This window comes from Notothenia rossii (genome assembly GCF_949606895.1).
Source record: "Notothenia rossii genome assembly, chromosome: 7".
Taxonomy (NCBI): Eukaryota; Metazoa; Chordata; class Actinopteri; order Perciformes; family Nototheniidae; genus Notothenia; species Notothenia rossii.
This window is the reverse complement of record NC_136905.1, coordinates 80,399,355-80,423,671: the sequence shown is the minus strand read 5'-3', so window position 1 is coordinate 80,423,671 and position 24,317 is coordinate 80,399,355. Positions and strand designations below refer to the sequence as shown.

The window sequence follows — 24,317 nt, the reverse complement described above, 5'->3', positions numbered from 1 at the left end:
TTACTCCTAGATATTTAACCTTATTGCCTGTTGACGTTAATAACCAAGCCTGACTCTGTTATCTCCTTTAAAGAATGTGCTGCTGCACTTATTCTCAGTTTTATGACCGGTCAACTCTCGGTCACAGAGCCTAAGAGTCAGGCAATTGATTCAGTATTTCCAGATGTTTGGGATATCTCCAGTGTCAGGCTTCAGAAAGCAACATAGCACCATCACTGCCACAATGAAAGTGGTGAATGATGTGGCGAGTATTTGAGATAATAAGCAGAGTTGTGCAGCTCTATTTATTGACCTGTCCAAAGCGTTTGACACCGTCGATCATCGCATCTTGAAGCAGAGGCTACTCAGTACTGGCATATCCAGCCATGCAGTGGGGTGGTTTGTGAACTACCTCTCTGAAAGGTCCCAATGTGTTCATTTTGATGGGCTGTCTTCTGAGTGGTTAAACATTACTAATGGTGTTCCTCAAGGTTCTGTTTTAGGTCCACTTTTATTCTCCATCTACATCAATAGTTTAGGTGAAAATGTCGATGGAGCCACTTTACATTTTTATGCGGATGATACCGTGATGTATTGTACAGGTCCCTCCATTAAGGAGGCTGGTGTTGAATTGCAAGCAGTTTTTAACATTATTCAGACTCAGCTCTCTGAACTAAAGCTTCTTTTAAATGTTGATAAAACCAAGGTAATGCTCTTTTCAAAAGCTAAAAAGACACCAGAGCCTGTTTTAGATATTGTAACTACACAAGGAATAAAACTTGAAGTGGTTACCTGTTATAAATACCTTGGTATCTGGCTTGATGATTGTCTCACTTTTAAACTTCATGTCAATAACCTTCTTAAAAAACTGAGGGTTAGGCTAGGTTTCTTCTACAGGAACAAGTCCTGTTTCTCATTTGAGGCCAGGAAAAGGCTAGTCACTGTGACCTGTTTACCTGTGCTGGACTATGGTGATCTGATCTATATGAATGCACCTGCCCACCTGATCAAGTTAGATGCTGCGTATCACAGTGCTCTGAGACTTGTGACAAACTGTAAAGCATTAACCCATCACTGTACCCTGTATGCAAGGGCAGGTTTGCCTTCACTAACTGTACGGAGGCTCAGTCACTGGTACATTTTCATATACAAAGCCATGTTAGGGAAACTTCCATCCTACATCTGCTCCCTGATCACACAGCGAATTGTAAGTGGCTACTGCCTGAGATCGCATGCTGTGGTTTTATTAAATGTGCCAACTGCTAGGACTGTCTTAGGGAAGATGGCTTTTAGATGTGCAGCTCCACTGTCTTGGAATAGTCTGTAATTGAAATGGAAACTGAGCAATCTGATGCCACTAAATGTTTTTAAAGCTTGGTTGGATGCTACTCAATTGGAAGCTGTTGGTACCTGTTCAGGTGGATAGTTATGTAAATTGTAATCCCTGTAATGATGCTGTGAGATGTCCTTTTGTTGTTCTGTTTATGTTTCTATGTTTCATGTGGAACCTACTTGAGCAGGTCTCCCTTGAAAAAGAGATCAATGATCTCAAGGGGATACACCTGGATAAATAGAGGTTATAAATTAAATGAAATGAGTGTTCCCAGGAGTTTACGCACCATCCCCCAATATGTGGATTATCTCTCTGTAAACTAGTTAAAAGGTCTATCAAGAGAGAGGCTGGGCAGAATTGATGTGGCAACTCTCCGGGCAGTCAGAACCTGCTGTGACTTGTGATGTGAAATTCTCCGGCCGATACTTGTAATAAACTACCAGTGTTTGACATCAAAGCTCCAACTCTCCTCGTGTCTCTCTGAGTCCTGACTCTCCATTGCTGCTGAAGTTTCCCTTACAATGTCAAATTGATTTCCTCTTGGGTATTTAATGATTGCTACCAACTAACGGAGGGAGGTCATTTGTATTCAGTGTGTTATATTCATGAGAGGAGAATAAGGACAGAGAGGTCAGAGATGGTCCTGCTTTAAAGTCCTCCTCCTGGGGACATGTGGACAAATGTCTCTGGGTTATTTTTGGCTGCCATAAAAGAAAGATTGTCTTGAAATGTACAAAAAACATTTGGGATCGGTCAATTGGTAGCAAGGATGCAAGAACAGTCAGTAGCTCGTCTGAATGGCTTGAGAGTTAAAAGCTCATTTGTTTTTGGCTCAGTAATGAGAGCAACACTGTGATTGGTTTTGGGGTAGGTGGTTTCAAAATAAGAAAGAAGATAAAAACATGATTTTCTGAATTAGGAATTGCAACACTGATAGAGACAGAGATCATATCACTCTGATCTGAGGTCAGGGAGATGATGGAGCACCAACAGCTGAGAAAAACTAAAGCTGTCTTGCTCCAAAATGTAAATAGTTAAAATAATACTTTGGAGTGAGAAGCAGAGATCATAATATGGTTTGTGTGAAATGCTGTTTTTACATATAATGTGTTTTTTAACTGGGTCTAATCTCAATGAGTAGTAAGATTATGTATATTTAAGAATAAGAAGTGAATAGTGCTGGGTGGGTTCCTGTCAGTTCTGAGTTCAGTGGGCTGTGTCAGTCTCTTCCTCTTCAGCAGCTGCAGGTGGTTCCTGCTGTAACAGCTCAGAGTCTCTGCACTCTGACTGAGGGAGGTTTTTGTACGACGACAAATCACTGTGTGAACACCCAAGCACTGTTTATGTAGTGGGAACTCTGACAGGAATAAACTGCTGCATCTTCAGCCTTCAGTCCAGTGATGGTCATAGAGAAGTCAGAGCCGCTTCCACTGCCACTAAACCGAGGTTCTGTTCCTGATTCAAGTGTGCTCACATATCTTATCAGGAGCTTTGGAGGCTGTCCAGATTTCTGTTGATACCAGAACATACAATTATTACTACTAGTACAACCAGCAACATTGCTGCTGGTTTTACAGGTGAGAGTGACGGTGGATCCTGGAGCAGACGTCTCGACTGCAGGCTGAGTCACAGTCACCTGACCGCTGCATCCTGCACACAAAAACAGATGATTGATTTCTCAGCAGAAAGAAAGGAGAGGAAAGGCAGCACATGATGTTTGAAATGTTGCTGAGTGAATGAACCTGTGAAACAGCAGCAGGCCAGCGTCCAGATGAGGATGGTGATGAGAGTCATGGTGCTTTCTGCTGACTGACAGATGTGAGTCCTGCAGTGTTGAACTCACAGGACTATAAACCTTCTCAGTTCACTGGAGGATCAGCTGACCATGCAAAGCCTCCTCTCTATGGAAATGATGTCTCTGCTCTCAGCACACTGAAGGCAACGTGGGACACGAAACCAGGAGGAGAACTGTCTGGATTTACACCGTCTATCATCTGAATGGAAGAACATATTTATATCAGGAGTGGAGATGAGGATTTGAGTTTGTCTCCACTGTGGTTGGTATGATATGTCTGTTTGTCTGACATTAACATACATACAGAGATTCACTGTAGATAAATAACATGTTTCAGTTCTGTTTCAAATACATTTGTTAATAACTATTATTTCAAAGCCTCCTGTTCATTTAACCGTGTAGAAACTAATATAAAACTGACAAAGTTAGTTGTGTAGCAGACTGTAATGGTTTCTCTGCCAGGTGTAGAAAAGTGATGAGAAATGACATAAATCCTCTTAATTCTTCCAGATATGTAATCCATATCTTTAGAAAAGCTTTGTTGATTTAAAAACTGTATATGTGTCTCTGTTATCAGTGAGATCAGGGAGCTCTCTCAGTGATACATGCTTGTTGACAGTGCAGGAGGTTTTTGTACGGCCACTCAATGAGTTTGTATCACTGTGGTGGACTTTTGGTGGAGGAACCAAACTCATCGTTGACTGTAAGTACCAGAGATTTATATTTCATTCAACTTATAGCAAATATATAACTTTCAATAATTATTAAATGAGACTCAACTTCACATTTTTTTGATTCAATTTAAAAAAAATGTTTATTAAGCTCCTCTTGTAATCTGAAAGGAACCTTTGCAGACTTCTATATCAATTGTTCGTTTTGTACAAATACATTTTTTAAAGCAAATAACTTGTTTATTTTCTATATTATATTTTATTATCATCACAACTTTATACTAAATGTTTTTATTTTTTAAGATTTGTTAAAGCGTGACGTCTCCGCCACATTCAGTTTTACATTTGTAGTTCACAATATTGTATTTATTTTACATTATTTATCTATTGTTTATTAAAATATCAACTATTTTGTTGAATTCAAGTTAAATATGGATTCATTTGAAACGTGTGATTGTATCAGTTAATGCAGCTTGTCGTCGTGTTCACGGTTCATTGATTTGACATGCAGTGAAAAGGAAGTGAAAGAGACAGATGATAAATGTTTGAACTGTTTTCACTTGAGACGTTCAGCTCTGTCAGTTTAAAGAACATCATCACACATGTGAAGAGATTCAATCATTATTATCAATGAATCTTTAGCTTGCACACTTTACACAAAGTCAGTCATTCACACTTGAATCATGTGGGGGTCTGATCCTGAGTGATTTATGAGAGTAACAGCAGCACAACTTATTCTGCTCCTCCAGCAGAGCAGCACAATAACACAGATACAATAGAGCAAGGAGAGTCTACATACAAGTCATTGGAATATGATATATTAGATAAATAATGTGTAAGTTGCAAACAGATGAATGTTATGGATGTTCTTTCAAAAGAAAACACAAGTTTGTTACTTTTCCTCATCATCATCATCATCCTCGTCATCATCAGCTTTATTGAAGAGACTCAAGGTCTATTTTTAAAAGACATACAACACTCAAATGTAAATTAAAAAAGGCAGTGATACCAATGTTTCCACAGAGGTGACTGGTATCGTAAAGTACTGACACAAGGATTTGACAGCAGCAAAATGACAACATCAAAAAAGGACCTTATAATCAAGTTTTCTCTCTAATTTCTCCCTTTTCCTCCCCCCTCCCTCCCTGCTCCAGTGGGTGTGCAGCAGCCCACCCTGAGCGTCCTCCCCCCCTCCAGAGAGGAGCTGCAGCAGGGCAGTGCCACCGTGGTGTGTCTGGCCAGCGGGGGCTTCCCCTCCGCCTGGAGGCTGGGCTGGAAGCTGGGGGGCAGCAGCAGCTCCTCAGGGGCGTCCCACAGCCCGGAGGTCCTGGGGAGCGACGGCCGCTACAGCTGGAGCAGCACCCTGAGCCTCTCTGCAGAGCGCTGGAGGGGGGCGGGCTCAGTGAGCTGTGAGGCCAGTCTGAGTGGACAGAGCCCTGTCACTCAAAGCATGGACCCTGCCCGCTGCTCGGAGTAGAGCATCACTTCCTGTCTGGAGAGGAAGCAGCTTCTTTGCTAGAGATCTTCATGAAGACACACATCTCCTCTGCTCACATGTTGCTGCTGTCTCTGCTCAGTTTTTAGTGTTGCTCTCTAATCCTCACTTCCTGCATATTCTCCTGTTTGTTCATCAGCTCACAATTCAACTGGATTTCATTTGTTTCACTCCAACAGAAACTCATCATTCATCTCAAATGTGGCGTGAGCTTTAAACCATCATTAAATAAAAATGTTGATTAAAATGAGAGACTGTCTTTGTATTTCTTTAATTCATATGTTCATTGTGAGAAAGATGTATGAATACCTTCAGTATTAAACCTTGTATTATATTAATATAATTTATGACTGTTGGACAGTTTCTTTTATTTATTTTTATTATTTTATTCTGCTAAATTCATACAAACACACAAAGATTAACACAATTAGCAGAAGCGGGAGGGCTGAAGCATAGCTTATGGGAAGTAGCCCTCCTGTGAATCATCCTAATATAACATTGGCATTATTGCGTCAAAAACGTATAGAAATGAAGGAGTACAAAGAAATAAAGAAATCTGGAGAAAAAAATAAATAAAAGTTAGGGTAAGAACAAAATTAATCATATATAGGTATATATAAGAAAAACTATAGGGTCATTTTCTGCACATGTCAATAGAAGTTTCAACTTCCATTTTTGAAAATGAAAATACTATATAAATATATACATATGTACACATGTACTTGGCAAATGAATAATGATAATAAGAATATATGCATATAAACATTATGAACACTTATTTTCAAGTGACTTTTTTTACATTCATATGTTCACACTTACACAAAATATACACATGTTCAAGTGTATAAGTACACACATGCACTCATATACACCAATACAAATATTGCAAGGCAATTTCCAGGGCTGAAATAATAACTCAACCCCATAACGATGAAAATAAAGAAGAAGGACAAAATAAATGTAAAGTAATGTAGACCATATTAAATAAATACACAAACTGAGAAGGTATTAGTTCTAAAAATAATAATAATAATAAAAAGAAAAAAAGGATTCCGGGAATACTCAATATTTGTTAGCTGGAGAAATCTGCAAATAGAATATTTTTCTATTTAGTTTTGAATTGTTGATGACAAGTGATACTTGAAAGGTCTGGGTGAAGTCCATTGCACGTTCTAACTCCGTTTCTGGATCAGCTGTGATTTGACGGTTGTTCTACAGGGCTTGCTACACAACCAGTCAGGATGCCTAGCTGGGTATTTCCTGACTGTGGTTTGGAACTGCTTTTGAATGTTAGTAGGCATTTGGTTATGGAAAATGTTGTGCATAATCAGTACTGTTTTAAGCTTTACTAAGTCAATACATTTTAATAGATTGAGTTTTTTAAATACTCAATCTATTAAAATACACAGTGGAGTGTAAACAACAACATTGTGTGTTTACAGTACTTCAAATGATTTAAATTGTGTTGCGTATGTTTGGACTGCGGTAATATCATTAATTGTTTTGTACAGCCATTCATAAAGTTACTGTTAAATATATGTTGATATCAGTGGCTATAGTTCAACAAGAATCTAACTTTCCCAGCTCACTCATAAAGAGACTGAATTGAATGACATTAATATAGTTTAAACAGGGTGTTGAAGAGTGTCTGTGAGTGTGTTTCAGCTTTATCTGGATTCATGGTGGTTCTGCTTGATGACTCTCGTGTTCACTGGACCAGTTCTCCTCCTCTCAGTCTCTTCACCTCTGCAGCTGCAGCAGGACGCTTCACTTCAGACTGAAGGAGGTTTTTGTACGGCTCTAAATAACTGTGTGAACGTGTCATCACTATGGTAACCCAGACAATAGTAATCTCCTGCATCAACATCCTTAACGTTACTGATGGTTAAAGTGTACTGAGTACCAGATCTAGTACCACTGAATCTAGGCTCAGTTCCAGAGAACAGAGTTGATGCTGAGTATATAAGAAGTCCAGGTTTCTGAAGATACCAACTGAGATCATCTTCAATATCTGAGCTCCCTGTAGCGCTGATGGTCACAGTCCCTCCAGGACTAACAGTCTTGGATGTATCAGTCTGAGTCAGGAACTTGTTGGCAGAAGACTCTGAAATGAGAAGTAAAATGTTAGATAACCAACAACATGGAGCAGCAGTTTAAATGATAACAGAAAGAGTTAAAGACAAAGCACATTGGATGCAAACATGAAAAGAAAAGACAAACATTGAACCACACATACATTACTCCTATCATTTCAGATGATACATTTTCAAAGTCTCTCACCCTGACACAGAAAGCCCAACATGACAAGCAGAGTTACTGACAACATGATCTCCAGTTTTCAGGATGAGTGCAGGAACACGGTTCAGACTCTACGTGACACAAGACCTTAAAGCTGTGAGGAGCAGTGAAGCATTACAATCATGCAAATGACATTTCACACGTCACACAGACACCTGTCCTTGAGAAACAGAGAGAGAGAGGAGGTGGAGGAAGTAGAGGCTACATCTCCCTGTGGACTCATGGAGAACATGTAGAAACTTTCTGTTCCTCAACTCTCTGCTGTTTCTGTCTGTTCAGTTTACCAAAGGCCTCTGTGCTTAATAACATAAATATAAGAGATATACTTTATTGTTCCAGCAGGCTGCCCTCTGCTGGCTTATCCAGGTTCAGAACAACTTCATATTGATGTGAGATTGAATCTGTTCTCCACCTTTAGCTCTTTTCATGATCCCTTACTTGGTACAGGGACCTGGAGCTAAACGCTCTCAATCAGCCCCACCGGCCCCCATCACTCTGAGGGACTCCCCAGTCTCTGCTATGGAATCTTTCTGCTTCCTGGGCACCATCATCACCCAGGACCCGAAGTGGGAGCAGAACATCATGACCTCAGCTTTCATTCATACGCTGATAACCCACAGCTCTATCTCTGCACCAAACCGTCCACTCAGCTCCGCCCTCAATCCGTTGTCAACTGCCTACACTACAGGATATCAAAATCTGGACTTCATTAACCCTTTAACTGCCAGACCAGTGTGAAAATTAATTACTTTGGAAAAATAATTTATTTGCATTTTTTTATCAAATGGGCCACAAATAACCACAAACAATTTTTTTTGACTGACCACACAGTTTCGTTTTTATGAGCCTCTACCAACTGGTCGAGCTGGCTTTCTATGGTAAAAGTGCATTTTCAACAATCATCATACTGTATACATCACAGTATTTGTCAAACTCAAATAAAACACAAACTGAAATACATTTGTTTCTTTTATGGAAAATTAGAAATATATACAACCAGATATATTCATAAAAGATAATAAATGATAATTGTAAAAAAAAAAAAAGATGGAAAAAATTAATGTAAAGTGTTTTTCATAATAAAAAAAATACTTGCTCATCTTACTGTATATGCTGAATCGGCCTAACAGGAAACCACTGGCCTAACAGCAAATGTCTATATCCTGTGTTGGTCTAACTTGCTCATCTTTGTGCAACTTTGGGCTGAATGACAAGCATGAAAGGTGCTATATAAATGATTATCACTCTTTCACTCTGAGACTCATAAGGCAGTACTAGATTTAGTAATATTACCATGAGTCTAGCTATTTATTTAGCATATTTTATTGGAAAACATCTCTGAAACTCTGAAAAAGTCATATTGCTAGTTTACCATAAAAGGCCAATTCGACCGGTTGGTTGAGCATATTTTCCCAAAAAATATTACACCGTTGTTAAAACTTTTTTTGTGCATCAAGTTATCTAAGTATGTTCAGTCAGTACTCTGACACTAAAATATGTCAAAAAGGATATGGTGACCTTCCAAAAGTTGACCCAAAAGATAGATTTCTTCAGCAGTGATTGTCAGCATGCCAACTTTCTCAAAAGAAGCTAGTTGAATGGCTTTCTGTTCAAACCACAGTGACACTTAGAGGTTGTTTTGTGCATAACATGTCAACCAAAGGGTAGAGCTGGCTGAATCAGATGGAGTTAAACTTTTTTATTTTTTTCCCAACAAGATATCAAGACACAAAATGTGCTCCACCAAATGGTGGTGCTGGCAGTTAAAGGGTTAAACCTGCTCAAACTAAACAGCAATAAAACAGAGCTTGTGATTGTGGCTCCCAAGGAGTAGCTCCGAATGGTTGGAGACCTGCTCCTCTCCATTGACGGCTGCTCCATCTCTCCGTCCACTGAAGTCCGCAACCTGGGAGTCATCCTGGACACCACCCTCTCCTTACAGGCGCATCAAATCTGTCACCAAATCGGCTTTCTACCACCTCAGAAACATTTCCAGACTCCGGCCTTCACTCTCTGACTCTGTGGCAGAAACATTAATACACGCTTTCATCACTTCCCGCCTCGACTACTGCAATGGATTCCTGTCCGGGGTTCCCAGCAGAGCCCTGGAGAGGCTCCAATACGTGGAGAACTCTGACGCCAGGCTTCTCACCCGCACCAAGCCCTGGCAACACATCACCCCCACCCTCATCCACCTTCAACATCACCCCCACCCTCATCCACCTTCAACATCACCCCCACCCTCATCCACCTTCAACATCACCCCCACCCTCATCCATCTTCAACTTCACCCCCACCCTCATCCACCTTCAACATCACCCCCACCCTCATCCATCTTCAACTTCACCCCCACCCTCATCCACCTTCAACATCACCCCCACCCTCATCCACCTTCAACATCACCCCCACCCTCATCCACCTTCAACATCACCCCCACCCTCATCCACCTTCAACATCACCCCCACCCTCATCCACCTTCAACATCACCCCCACCCACATCCACCTTCAACATCACCCCCACCCTCATCCTCATCCACCTTCAACATCACCCCCACCCTCATCCATCTTCAACATCACCCCCACCCTCATCCACCTTCAACATCACCCTCACCCTCATCCACCTTCAACATCACCCCCACCCTCATCCACCTTCAACATCACCCCCACCCTCATCCACCTTCAACATCACCCCCACCCTCATCCACCTTCAACATCACCCCCACCCTCATCCACCTTCAACATCACCCCAACCCTCATCCACCTTCAACATCACCCTCACCCTCATCCACCTTCAACATCACCCCCACCCTCATCCACCTTCAACATCACCCCCACCCTCATCCACCTTCAACATCACCCTCACCCTCATCCACCTTAAACATCACCCCCACCCTCATCCACCTTCAACATCACCCCCACCCTCATCCACCTTCAACATCACCCCCACCCTCATCCATCTTCAACATCACCCCCACCCTCATCCACCTTCAACATCACCCTCACCCTCATCCACCTTCAACATCACCCCCACCCTCATCCACTTTCAACATCACCCCCACCCTCATCCATCTTCAACATCACCCCCACCCTCATCCACCTTCAACATCACCCCCACCCTCATCCACCTTCAACATCACCCCCACCCTCATCCACCTTCAACATCACCCCCACCCTCATCCACCTTCAACATCACCCTCACCCTCATCCACCTTCAACATCACCCCCACCCTCATCCACCTTCAACATCACCCCCACCCTCATCCACCTTCAACATCACCCTCACCCTCATCCACCTTCAACATCACCCCCACCCTCATCCACCTTCAACATCACCCCCACCCTCATCCATCTTCAACTTCACCCCCACCCTCATCCACCTTCAACATCACCCCCACCCTCATCCACCTTCAACATCACCTCCACCCTCATCCACCTTCAACATCACCTCCACCCTCATCCACCTTCAACATCACCCCCACCCTCATCCACCTTCAACATCACCCTCACCCTCATCCACCTTCAACATCACCCCCACCCTCATCCACCTTCAACATCACCCCCACCCTCATCCACCTTCAACATCACCCCCACCCTCATCCACCTTCAACATCACCCCCACCCTCACCCTCATCCACCTTCAACATCACCCCCACCCTCATCCACCTTCAACATCACCCCACCCTCATCCATCTTCAACATCACCCCCACCCTCATCCACCTTCAACATCACCCCCACCCTCATCCACCTTCAACATCACCCCCACCCTCATCCACCTTCAACATCACCCCCACCCTCATCCACCTTCAACATCACCCCCACCCTCATCCACCTTCAACATCACCCCCACCCTCATCCTCATCCACCTTCAACATCACCTCCACCCTCATCCACCTTCAACATCACCTCCACCCTCATCCACCTTCAACATCACCCCCACCCTCATCCACCTTCAACATCACCCCCACCCTCACCCTCATCCACCTTCAACATCACCCCACCCTCATCCACCTTCAACATCACCTCCACCCTCATCCACCTTCAACATCACCCCACCCTCATCCACCTTCAACATCACCTCCACCCTCATCCACCTTCAACATCACCTCCACCCTCATCCACCTTCAACATCACCCCCACCCTCATCCACCTTCAACATCACCCCCACCCTCATCCACCTTCACTGAATGCCGGTCAAGTCCCGGATTCAATTCAAAACACTCCTCCTGACTTACGAGTCTCTCCATGCAGTGTTTTTATGTTAATCCTACAGAACACATGGTGAAAGGATAAGATGTGTTTTGTCAGTATAGCACTATTTTATAAAACATTCTCTGTTGTTTGAGTGTCTGATACTTGATAACCACGAATAAAAAATACCTAAAAAATGACAAGTAATGATATCAAATATATGATATAGTCAGACACTGTGTTATTTCAAATCAGGCCTAACGAATAATTAGTTCAAACTGGCTTTACTCTCTTGAATTGCTCTTTAGAATTTAATTTTCTCTGTGGTTTTCTATGCAACAAATGTTTGTATTGTAATGCCACTCGTATTTTATTTATTTGTTGTAAGGTGACATTGAATGTTTTGAAAGGTGCCCTCAAGTCAAATATATGAATGTTATTGTATCTGTGACTCTCTCTCATTTTTAATGTTCTTTTTTTAGACAAGGTTAATCCTGGTGTCAATAGGGAAGATCTGCACGGTTCTCTACAGCCCATGTTCAGCAGACCAGGTGGTGCAGCTGCCTGGTTTGGCACCCCCACTATAACTTTGTCAAGGGTGGTCATACTCCCACCAAAATCACACTGGTGTTTGCTGTCCCTCTCCAGTTTGTGCACACACAATTATTTTACTCTGGGCTCAGCAGGTGACAAACTAAAGAGGGGCTTCCACATGTGGCAGACCAGGTGGTGCAGCTGCCTGGTTTGGCACCCCCACTATAACTTTGTCAAGGGTGGTCGTACTCCCACCAAAATCACACCGGTGTTGGTTGTTTCCATCTTATCTGAGAATGTTTTCTATCTCCGGCAGAGCAGGTTTTCTAAGTAGTTCTGAGTAAAGGTGAAATAAATACTTTATATTGAGTTCTTTTCGTGTTGTGTAAATAATGATGCCTTTCCATGATGCTTTGGAAAGGCAAAGAATAATAAAAAATATACATGTAAATTTCAACTTTATTTTTTATTTTACGATGTGGAACAATGATCAGTTCATGCATAATTCATGATTATTCAAAAATAGCAATGTCAACAATGATGAACACTAATATTAAGAACAACACAAATGTATTATTGGTGTTAGTATTGTAATTAGCTTTTACAAACCTATTGTAATCAATGGAGAAGATTCCACAATGTGGACAATTTGGGTTAGGGTCTTCAGGGTCTTTATTTTGTGTTCATCTCTAGGGGAATAAACAATATCTGCGATGTTGAAAGACTTTAAAACACTTGAACTTGAAAGCAGGGATTTTTATTGCAAGAAAAAAAGGGTAATTGTATTCAGATAGTACAACAGAAACAGAGAGAGGACTTGTTATCCTCAGGATAGAAAATCTGCTCTGCTGGAGAGGAAAAACCTTCTCAGATAAGATGGAAAGAATCAACAACGGTGTGATTTTGGTGACAGTATGACCACCCTTGACAAAGTTAGAGTGGGGGTGCCAAACCAGGCAGCTGCACCACCCTCTACTCTAAGTGATGATGTGACGCTCTCTAGCCCTGAAGAGTCCATCCCATAGACAACCATTATATAATCTACAACGTCCTGAACATTTACCAAAACTTAAACGCTGATGAGTGAGAAACTCTAAAAGATATCAAAAAGCTGAATACAAATGTAATAGCTGAATGTTTTGTGACCGTTTCAAAGTTGGAATGAAGTCTGTAGCTGAAAGTATTCTGAAGGAGAAGCATTTTAAACACGATGTAGGTAAAAGAGGATTTGAAGGATACTCCCATGGGGATACATTGTAAAAATACAAGTTTAAAAAGCGGTATATTTTAAAAAGTATAAATGTCAAAACAAAGTCATAGCACACATGTCCTGAAGGAGATGAACATTGTAATAGTTGAATGGTCTCTGTAGCTGAAAGTATGCTGAAGTAGTTAGACGGTGAAATTTGGTTGAAATAATCAATCAACAACTTTATTAATCCTGCAAGGGAAAATTGGTTGTGAGCAGCTTATGTCATGTACACAGGCAGGAACATACAGGAAGAAAGCACAATCATAAGATGTGGAAGAATAAAGATTTGAAGAACAATAGTTGAACAGCATTCACACTAATAAGTATGTTGAATAGTAGACTGAGTGTGGCTTCACCAGTCACACAGAGTTACATTATTGATCATCATGTGAACAACATCTTGTTCTTTTTCCTTTCTTAATTCTGAGAGCCATGTTCATGCTCAACTCTGACTGCATTTATACATGTCTGCACAGCCCTCCACTTTAAATAGAATTCACTGTAGTTTGCCATATATTAATTGTCCTAAGTGTTTTAGTTGTTTCACTTGTAAGGTCTTTTAAATAAAAATGTGTCGTAAATACTTATTTATATTATCTTTATATTTTGTACCTACGATGGCAACTTATTTTCTTAGATTGTTTATGTTCGTACCACCAGACACCAAAGCTAATTCCTTGTATGTGTCAAAGTATCTGGTAATAAACTTGATTCTGATTCTGATGTACGTCTGCTAGTCCTAAAGCCTCTGCTTTGCACTGGTGGTCTCAGGGGGGGTCAGGGGTCAAATCATGTTCAAACTCAACGTCTCTTGGATGTTCCTGCTGTTTTTGGTTTCAATAATGGAACAAAAAAACATTTCAGGAAACTTCAATTAAACTGGTTGTTAGAAAACCTGAAGTTTTGAACTAAGATGTGAATTTGAGGTTAACTAATGGATCAGTTCATTGATTGATGTAAATAAGAGGGTTTTAATCAGCCACAGTTTAACATTTTAAAGACTTCATTAGATTGATCTTTGTCATTTTGAATCAGGATCTTTATAATAATGATTAAATAATAACTCCAGAGAGGCCAGAGATGCTCCTGCTGTGAAGCACACCGAGTGGAGACATGTGGGGAAAAGCTAAAGAGCGTTTGTTGTTTTAATTCGGGGAAGCAGAGATCACAATAAGGTTTGTGTGTAATGCTGCTTTTACATAGAATGTGTTTTGGACTGGGTTTAATCTCATTAATCCATTAACATCTGTATATTTAAGAATAAGAAGTGAATAGTGCTGGGTGGGTTCCTGTCAGCTCTGAGTTCAGTGGGCTGTGTCAGTCTCTTCCTCTTCAGCAGCTGCAGGTGGTTCCTGCTGTAACAGCTCAGAGTCTCTGCAGTCTGACTGAGGGAGGTTTTTGTACGACGATAAATCACTGTGTGAACACCAAAGCACTGTTGATTTCATGAACACTCTGACAGTAATAAACTGCTGCATCTTCAGCCTTCAGTCCAGTGATGGTCATAGAGAAGTCAGTGCCGCTTCCACTGCCACTAAACCGAGGTTCTGTTCCTGATTCAAGTGTGCTCACTAGTGTTATTAAGAGCTTTGGAGGCTGTCCAGATTTCTGTTGATACCAGGACATACAATCATCACTAAAACTATCGCCGCAGTCGGGATCAACATTTGTGCTGGTTCTACAGCTGAGAGTGACGGTGGATCCTGGAGCAGACGTCTCGACTGCAGGCTGAGTCACAGTCACCTGACCGCTGCATCCTGCACACAAAAACAGATGATTGATTTCTCAGCAGAAAGAAAGGAGAGGAAAGGCAGCACATGATGTTTGAAATGTTGCTGAGTGAATGAACCTGTGAAACAGCAGCAGGCCAGCGTCCAGATGAGGATGGTGATGAGAGTCATGGTGCTTTCTGCTGACTGACAGATGTGAGTCCTGCAGTGTTGAACTCACAGGACTATAAACCTTCTCAGTTCACTGGAGGATCAGCTGACCATGCAAAGCCTCCTCTCTATGGAAATGATGTCTCTGCTCTCAGCACACTGAAGGCAACGTGGGACACGAAACCAGGAGGAACACTGTCTGGATTTACACCGTCTATCATCTGAATGGAAGAACAGATTCATATCAGGAGTGGAGATGAGGATTTGAGTTTGAGTCCACTGTGGTTGGTATGATATGTCTGTTTGTCTGACATTAACATACATGCAGAGATTCACTGTAAATAAATAACATGTTTCAGTTCTGTTTCAAATACATTTGTTAATAACTATTATTTCAAAGCCTCATGTTCATTTAACCGTGTAGAAACTAATATAAAACTGACAAAGTTAGTTGTGTAGCAGACTGTAATGGTTTCTCTGCCAGGTGTAGAAAAGTGATGAAAAATGACATAAATCATTTTAATTCTTCCAGATATGTAATCCATATCTTTAGAAAAGCTTTGTTGATTTAAAAACTGTATATGTGTCTCTGTTATCAGTGAGATCAGGGAGCTCTCTCAGTGATACATGCTTGTTGACAGAGCAGGAGGTTTTTGTACGGCCACTCAATGAGTTTGTATCACTGTGGTACACTTTTGGTGGAGGAACCAAACTCATCGTTAACTGTAAGTACCACAGATTTATATTTTCTAACACAAAACATTACATTTCCTTTTGAATCAGAATATGATGAATCAAGTGATTATTTTTGGATATTATACATTATGTTGATATTTTTTTTAATCTATAAAGCTTGTCTGAAGAATTTAAAAACATTAAGCGAAGTTAGTTTTATTTAATATTGAAGAAGATGTTACGGTGAATTATATGTACGTTTTACTTTTCTTTTTTAATAAGATATAAACACATTTTTAGCTCACAATTGACCAAAGAACAGCTGCTATGTCATAACATCTAAATGTGATTTTAATATTTATATATTTTAACATTCAACAAGTGTTTGATATCAAATCTGCTGAGGATCCGTTAAAACAAATGAAAGTGTGTTTTTGTACATTCAGAGTCGCTGCAGGGTGCGTTCACAGTCCGTTAGTTTCAAAGAGCTCAAAGGAAGTGAAACAAACAGATGACAAAGTCTTCAACTGTAGAAGATGTTACTTTTTGTTTTTCTTAACAGTAAAAGATTGCAGAGATTAGTTATTCATTCTGAAACATTGTAAAGCAGAGATAAAGCTTTTCATATAATGATCATTACATGAACACCTTCATTACGTTGCATACTTTCATGTAACTCTTCAGGAGTTTGGATGAGTGCCAAAGAAGAAGATTCATTATTTTAAATGGCAGAATGATATAAAGTATCACCGTTTGATTTGATGAATGAAACCCTCGTGTTCTCCCATTCCTCAGCTCCTCTTGTGATCACAGCTCATGCTCACAGCTGACCCCCAGTTTCTCTGTCCTGTACCTTCAATGTATAATTCTTGTTCTGATGAGAGCTACAGAATAACACTCTAACTCCAAACATCAAGTTTAACATTTGATTTTATTTATTAAACCCTCATTTCCTTCCTCATTCTGTTTGTTCTGGAACTATTTGAATGTTTTTAAAATATCTTTTATTGTTTTATGTCCTACATATTTGTATGTTGCATTGTTGGAGGAGCCTTGGGCTTTTCATTGGCTTATCTACATCGCCATGTGCAATATGTGCAATATGTGCAATATGTGCAATATGTGCAATATGTGCCTGGCTGCTAAATCCTCAGAACTGTTACAGGATTTGTATTTTGTAAATTGTGTAACTTTTTATTTTATTTTTTATTATATTATAACTTTTTTTTACTTGAATACTTCTGTATGCATGCTTCTTCGTAATATGAAGCTGTCTCTGGCTCTTTTCTGCTGTAACAGCGTGAATGTCCCCTCTGTGGGACTACTAAAGGTATTCTGACTCTGGTTCTGATTCACTGCAGCTACTGTGCATATGACAGTAAAGCCTCTGAATGTTTGAATGTGTCCTGTATGGACTCTGTCTCACAGCGTCTGTCCCTCAGTGGAAGTTCATCTGCTCCTTGTGTCTCTCTCCCCTGCAGCGGGCTCCATGCTCAGGCCCTCCGTCTCTCTGCTGGCCCCCTCCTCCTCTGAGCAGCTCTCTGGGGGCTCGCTCACGCTGGCCTGCCTGCTGACCGGCTACTCTTCTCAGGGAGCCGTGGTGAGCTGGGAGGTGGACGGCACACAGGTGACAGAGGGGGTCCTGAGCAGCTCGGAGGAGGAGAAGAGCGGACTCTACAGCAGCAGCAGCAGCCTGAGCCTGAGCCAGGAGCGCTGGATGTCAGGAGAGCTGTACTCCTGCAAGGTCCTCCATCATGCCCACAGCCAGACCCAGTCCCTCCACAGGAGCCAGTGTGAGGGCTAGAGGGGCCGCTGGAGCCCAGGAGAACACATGCTGCTCTGATCATCAGGAGCTTTAATGTTTGGAGAGGGAAGTGAAGCTTTGTGTGGCCGAGAACAACACTGCTGTAAAGTGTTGCACAGCAACAACTTAGAGAGTGATGTGTGAAGCTCAGCAGAGATGAGAGTGTGCTTAGTAACTGTCATGTTGATGATTCAGGATGTTCCTAATAAAGCTTTCTCTGATAAATAACATGATGAAGTGTTTGGTGTTTTATTTAAAGTAGTGAGACATTCAAAGGTTTTATAACATTCTGCACTTCTATCAGCAGATCAAGATAAAACTTTGAATTAGTTAGAACATTATTTAAGTTTCTAATCTATAAAATGTTCAATGAAAGTGACGAAAATGATATTAAACCGTTTTATCGTGATTAAGAATTTGATGCTAATGTGAACTTAATCTTTAGTGAGGCTGAGAGGATGGCTCAATTATAATATCAGGCATAGATTTTTCTCCAGGCTAAGAGTAGAGTCCTTTATTTCTAAGCATTGTTTAATTCAACATATTAGTGTGAATAGTTAGTGTTTGGTGAAGTTCCTCTCTACTCAGCGTTCAGTGGTCTGTGTCAGAGATTACTTTATGTTATGCAGGTGTTAGTAGAGATATGTTTACATTTAATTTGATATCAGTGCCGAACAATAATCTAACCATGCAGTTTAGTCATCAAGAACTGAAGAGAGTCAGCTTTATTTGGATTCATGGTGGTTTTGCTTGATGACTCTTGTGTTCACTGGACCAGTTCTCCTCCTCTCACTCTCTTCACCTCTGCAGCTGCAGCAGGACGCTTCACTTCAGACTGAAGGAGGTTTTTGTACGGCTCTAAATCACTGTGTGAACGTTGCATCACTATGGTAGCCCAGACAATAGTAATCTCCTGCATCAACATCCTTAACGTTACTGATGGTTAAAGTGTACTGAGTACCAGATTGAGTACCACTGAATCTAGGATCAGTTCCAGAGAACAGAGTTGATACTGAGTATATAAGAAGTTTAGGAGCCTGTCCAGGTTTCTGAAGATACCAACTGAGATAAGAACCATGAATAGAGCCCCCTGTAGCGCTGATGGTCACAGTCCCTCCAGGACTAACAGTCTTGGATTTGTCAGTCTGAGTCAGGAACTTGTTGGCAGAAGACTCTGAAATGAGAAGTGAAATGTTAGATAACCAACAACATGGAGCAGCAGTTTAAGTGATAACAGAAAGAGTTAAAGAAAAGGCACATTGGATGCAAACATGAAAAGAAAAGACAAACATTGAACCACACATACATTACTCCTATCATTTCAGATGATACATTTTCAAAGCCTCTCACCCTGACAAAGAAAGCCCAACATGACAAGCAGAGTTACTGACAACATGATCTCCAGTTTTCAGGATGAGTGCAGGAACACGGTTCAGACTCTACGTGACACAAGACCTTAAAGCTGTGAGGAGCAGTGAAGCTTTACAATCATGCAAATGACATTTCACACGTCACACAGACACCTGTCCTTGAGAAACAGAGAGAGAGAGGAGGTGGAGGAAGTAGAGGCTACATCTCCCTGTGGACTCATGGAGAACATGTAGAAACTTTCTGTTCCTCAACTCTCTGCTGTTTCTGTCTGTTCAGTTTACCAAAGGCCTCTGTGCTTAATAACATAAATATAAGAGATATACTTTATTGTCCCAGCAGGCTGCCCTCTGCTGGCTGTCCAGGTTCAGAACAACTTCATATTGATGTGAGATTGAATCTGTTCTCCACCTTTAGCTCTTTTCATGACCCCTTACTTGGTACAGGGACCTGGAGCTAAACGCTCTCAACCAGCCCCACCGGCCCCCCATCACTCTGAGGGACTCAGTCCGCGGCTCTTTTCCCATCTACAGCGGCTCCCTGGAGCTTTGACAATAAATAGGCTAACATGGAAATTAGTAGCAGTTAGTTATTTGATATGTGTTTGAGCAGGGGAAAAACATTCAAAGGGAGCATCTCGGTGATACTGTGACACTGAAAGTAAAAAAGAGTTTGAGTATCCGGCCGACGAGGAGTGAAATACACGTCACATCTGTCTCCAGAGCGGCTCAGTGAGCTAACCCTGGATTAATGTTTCTCTTTACTTACTAAGAATAAGAAAAGTCTCTGTAAAATAAGTTTGATACTTTTGTAAGTGATCAATTTCTATTGTATTAATATTTCACAAATATGCAGAAAGTTCTGGAAAGTGTATAATTTATTGCAAACTTTCTCTTCATAAGAGTTTGTTGATTTGATTTGTTTTAACGGGTAAACACACACATGTCAAGAGTTCTCTTTATAGTCGTTCTATAATTTTATAAATGCAACAAACTTTATTTTTTGTACATATAGTAAAAAGTATAGTGTAGTATAAATATGTTTTGCGGCTCCAGACAACATTTATTTGATGGAAGTGAGGGCAGATTGGCTCTTTAGATAGTAAAGGTTGCTGACCCCTACCCTAACCCTATCTCGGATCACACAGCAGTCCAATCCACAATTTATACTATATGTCACATGTAGGCCTTTTCAGGCTCACATCTAGATTAGCCTGTGCCAAAAGTGTTGCATCCTCGCCAAAAGTGGCACAGATATGTTTTAAGATAACTGGGCCACATTTGCTGCATCAGTTGTTGGCCACTTCAGGCTCATACAGTATCAATATTTGCCGTTACCAATTGTGCGGCATCCTTACCACAAGAGGCCCATGTCTGTTTTTTAATATTTGGGCCATATTTTTCATGTCAAATGTGGGCCACTTGAGGCTCACACTCTGATTAGCCAGTGCTGACTGTGCCTTACATTTGCCAAAAATTGTCCAAATTTGTTGTAAAGTATTTGGGCCATTTTTGCCATGTCATATGTAGGCCACTTTAGGTTCACATCCGGATTACTGTGCCGCATCTTTGCCTAAACCGGACCAGATATGTTAACTTTTAAGATAACTGGGCCACATTTGCTTCTTCATATATGGGCCACTTTTGGTTTACACTCAGATTAGCCTTTGTCCATTCTGCCACATCTTTGCCAAAGGTGGCCCACAGTTGTTTTGTGATATTTGGGCCATATGAACCATTTCCCATATGGGCCACTTTAGGGTGACATCCAGATTACACATTGCAGGAGCACCGCATCTTTGCCAAAAAAGGCCCAGATATGTTAACTTTTAAGATAACTGGGCCACATTTGCTTCATCATATATGGGCCACTTTTGGTTTACACTCAGATTAGCGATTTTCCGAATCAACTTTACGTTTCTTAGGCTTGGAGAGAGACATCTTGAAGCTGTTACTCACTGTTACTTGCTGGCCCGCGAACCTCATGTGTAACGTGAGTTTTGACTGAGTGATTTTTTTTTTTTTAATGAACAGAGCGTGGCAGGCTAAATAACGGATTCAAATGAATGGAAAAACCAGCGTTTTCGCCGCATCCTCGGATTTACTGTGATCAGACATAGTTTTATTTATGCTATTACATATATGCCATTTCGATTTGCAGGCAACCTCTTGTGGGTCAGAAAAAACTTCTGAAGGGCCTGATTCGGCCCGTGGTCCGCTAGTTGAATAGGCCTGCACTAGCACATCCCCCCACTCCTCCCGTTGATAATTTACTAGCGGTACCGAAGTGGGCCGGTCGAGAGTCCCGGGATGATTTTTAGTCCCAGTCCACCACTGGCTACATGACCGTATGATCGCCCATATTGACGCACCTAATTCCTAAACTTCTAACAGATACAAAATAAACCGATCCTTCAGCCTCATATGAGCTCTCAGAAACGTTCAAAATTAAACTGCCATCGCTGTCTGAGCTTGCTGCTGTGTGCCCCATCCTGCGTTTACATGCAGATGCTGGGATCCTGAACGGTGCAGCTGGAGTGCTGTGCCCGCAATGACGTCACACATAATTTGGCGGGATTTGAAGAATCCCCCCAAAAAATCCGGAATATGGTCAACATTGAAGGGCAGATTAATGGTTATCAAAGTACAAATATCCAAAATCAGTTCAGCAACGGTTTTCAAGGGGACAATATTTACTCAAATTGATGGGTTTGGATGATGGGGGAAACTCGTGTCACAGGCTCTTTAAGTAAATCTGTTTTAGGATGAAATGTGTATGCTTAATTTCTCTGCAGGTTAAAGAAGATACACTTTCTGCATCTTCAGTGTCACCTTTTTAGTCTCTCTGGTTCATTTGGTCCTCCTCCTGGGGACATGTGGACAAATGTCTCTGGGTTATTTTTGGCTGCGATAAAAGAAAGATTGTCTTGAAATGTACAAAAAACATTTGGGATCGGTCAATTGGTAGCCAGGATGCAAGAACAGTCAGTAGCTCGTCTGAATGGCTTGAGAGTTAAAAGCTCATTTGTTTTTGGCTCAGTAATGAGAGCAACACTGTGATTGGTTTTGGGGTAGGTGGTTTCAAAATAAAGAAATAAGTTTAAAAAACATGATTTTCTGAATTAGGAATTGCAACACTGATGGAGACAGAGGTCATATCACTCTGATCTGAGGTCAGGGAGATAATGGAGCCCCAACAGCTGAGAAAAACTAAAGCTGCCTTGCTCCTAAATGTAAATAGTTAAAATAATACTTTGGAGTGAGAAGCAGAGATCATAATATGGTTTGTGTGAAATGCTGTTTTTACATCAAATGTGTTTTTTAACTGGGTTTAATCTCAATGAGTTGTAAGATTATGTATATTTAGGAATAAGAAGTGAATAGTGCTGGGTGGGTTCCTGTCAGCTCTGAGTTCAGTGGGCTGTGTCAGTCTCTTCCTCTTCAGCAGCTGCAGGTGGTTCCTGCTGTAACAGCTCAGAGTCTCTGCAGTCTGACTGAGGGAGGTTTTTGTACGACGACAAATCACTGTGTGAACACGTCTGCACTGTTGATTTCATGGTAACTCTGACAGTAATAAACTGCTGCATCTTCAGCCTTCAGTCCAGTGATGGTCATAGAGAAGTCAGATCTGGTTCCACTGCCACTAAACCGAGGTTCTGTTCCTGATTCAAGTGTGCTCGCATAACTTATCAGGAGCTTTGGAGGCTGTCCAGATTTCTGTTGATACCAGAACATACAATCATGACTACTACTACAAGTGGGAACATCTGTGCTGGTTTTACAGGTGAGAGAGACGGTGGATCCTGGAGCAGACGTCTCGACTGCAGGCTGAGTCACAGTCACCTGACCGCTGCATCCTGCACACAAAAACAGATGATTGATTTCTCAGCAGAAAGAAAGGAGAGGAAAGGCAGCACATGATGTTTGAAATGTTGCTGAGTGAATGAACCTGTGAAACAGCAGCAGGCCAGCGTCCAGATGAGGATGGTGATGAGAGTCATGGTGCTTTCTGCTGACTGACAGATGTGAGTCCTGCAGTGTTGAACTCACAGGACTATAAACCTTCTCAGTTCACTGGAGGATCAGCTGACCATGCAAAGCCTCCTCTCTATGGAAATGATGTCTCTGCTCTCAGCACACTGAAGGCAACGTGGGACACGAAACCAGGAGGAACACTGTCTGGATTTACACCGTCTATCATCTGAATGGAAGAACAGATTTATATCAGGAGTGGAGATGAGGATTTGAGTTTGTGTCCACTGTGGTTGGTATGATATGTCTGTTTGTCTGACATTAACATACATACAGAGATTCACTGTAGATAAATAACATGTTTCAGTTCTGTTTCAAATACATTTGTTAATAACTATTATTTCAAAGCCTCATGTTCATTTAACCGTGTAGAAACTAATATAAAACTGACAAAGTTAGTTGTGTAGCAGACTGTAATGGTTTCTCTGCCAGGTGTAGAAAAGTGATGAGAAATGACATAAATCATCTTAATTCTTCCAGATATGTAATCCATATCTTTAGGAAAGCTTTGTTGATTTAAAAACTGCATATGTGTCTCTGTTATCAGTGAGATCAGGGAGCTCTCTCAGTGATACATGCTTGTTGACAGAGCAGGAGGTTTTTGTACGGCCACTCAATGAGTTTGTATCACTGTGGTACACTTTTGGTGGAGGAACCAAACTCATCGTTGACTGTAAGTACCAGAGATTTGTATTTTATTCAACTTTTAGCAAATATATAACTTTCATTATTTATTAAATGAGACTCAACTTCAATTTTTTTTGATTCAATTTAAAAAAAATGTTTATTAAGCTCCTCTTGTAATCTGAAAGGAACCTTTGCAGACTTCTATATTAATTGGTCGTTTCTTAAAAATACATTTTTAAAGCAAATAACTTGTTTATTTTCTATATTATATTTTATTTATTATCATAACAAGTTTATACTAAAAAAATGTATTTATTAAGATTTGTTAAAGCGTGACGTCTCTGCCACATTCAGTTTCACATTTGTAGTTCACAATATTATTTATT

At 41.1% G+C, this 24,317-nt stretch overlaps 1 long non-coding RNA gene and 1 gene segment (V, D, J or C); one reads left to right on the top strand and one right to left on the bottom strand.

The window, feature by feature from the left end:
- Window positions 1-24,317, bottom strand: part of LOC307047308 (Ig kappa chain V region Mem5-like) — a 161,785-nt gene that overhangs the window by 122,060 nt on the left and 15,408 nt on the right.
- LOC307047329 lies at window positions 3,758-5,523 on the top strand. The gene is made up of 2 exons (XR_013810388.1): window positions 3,758-3,810; window positions 4,933-5,523. It is a non-coding gene; the product is annotated as an uncharacterized lncRNA (long non-coding RNA).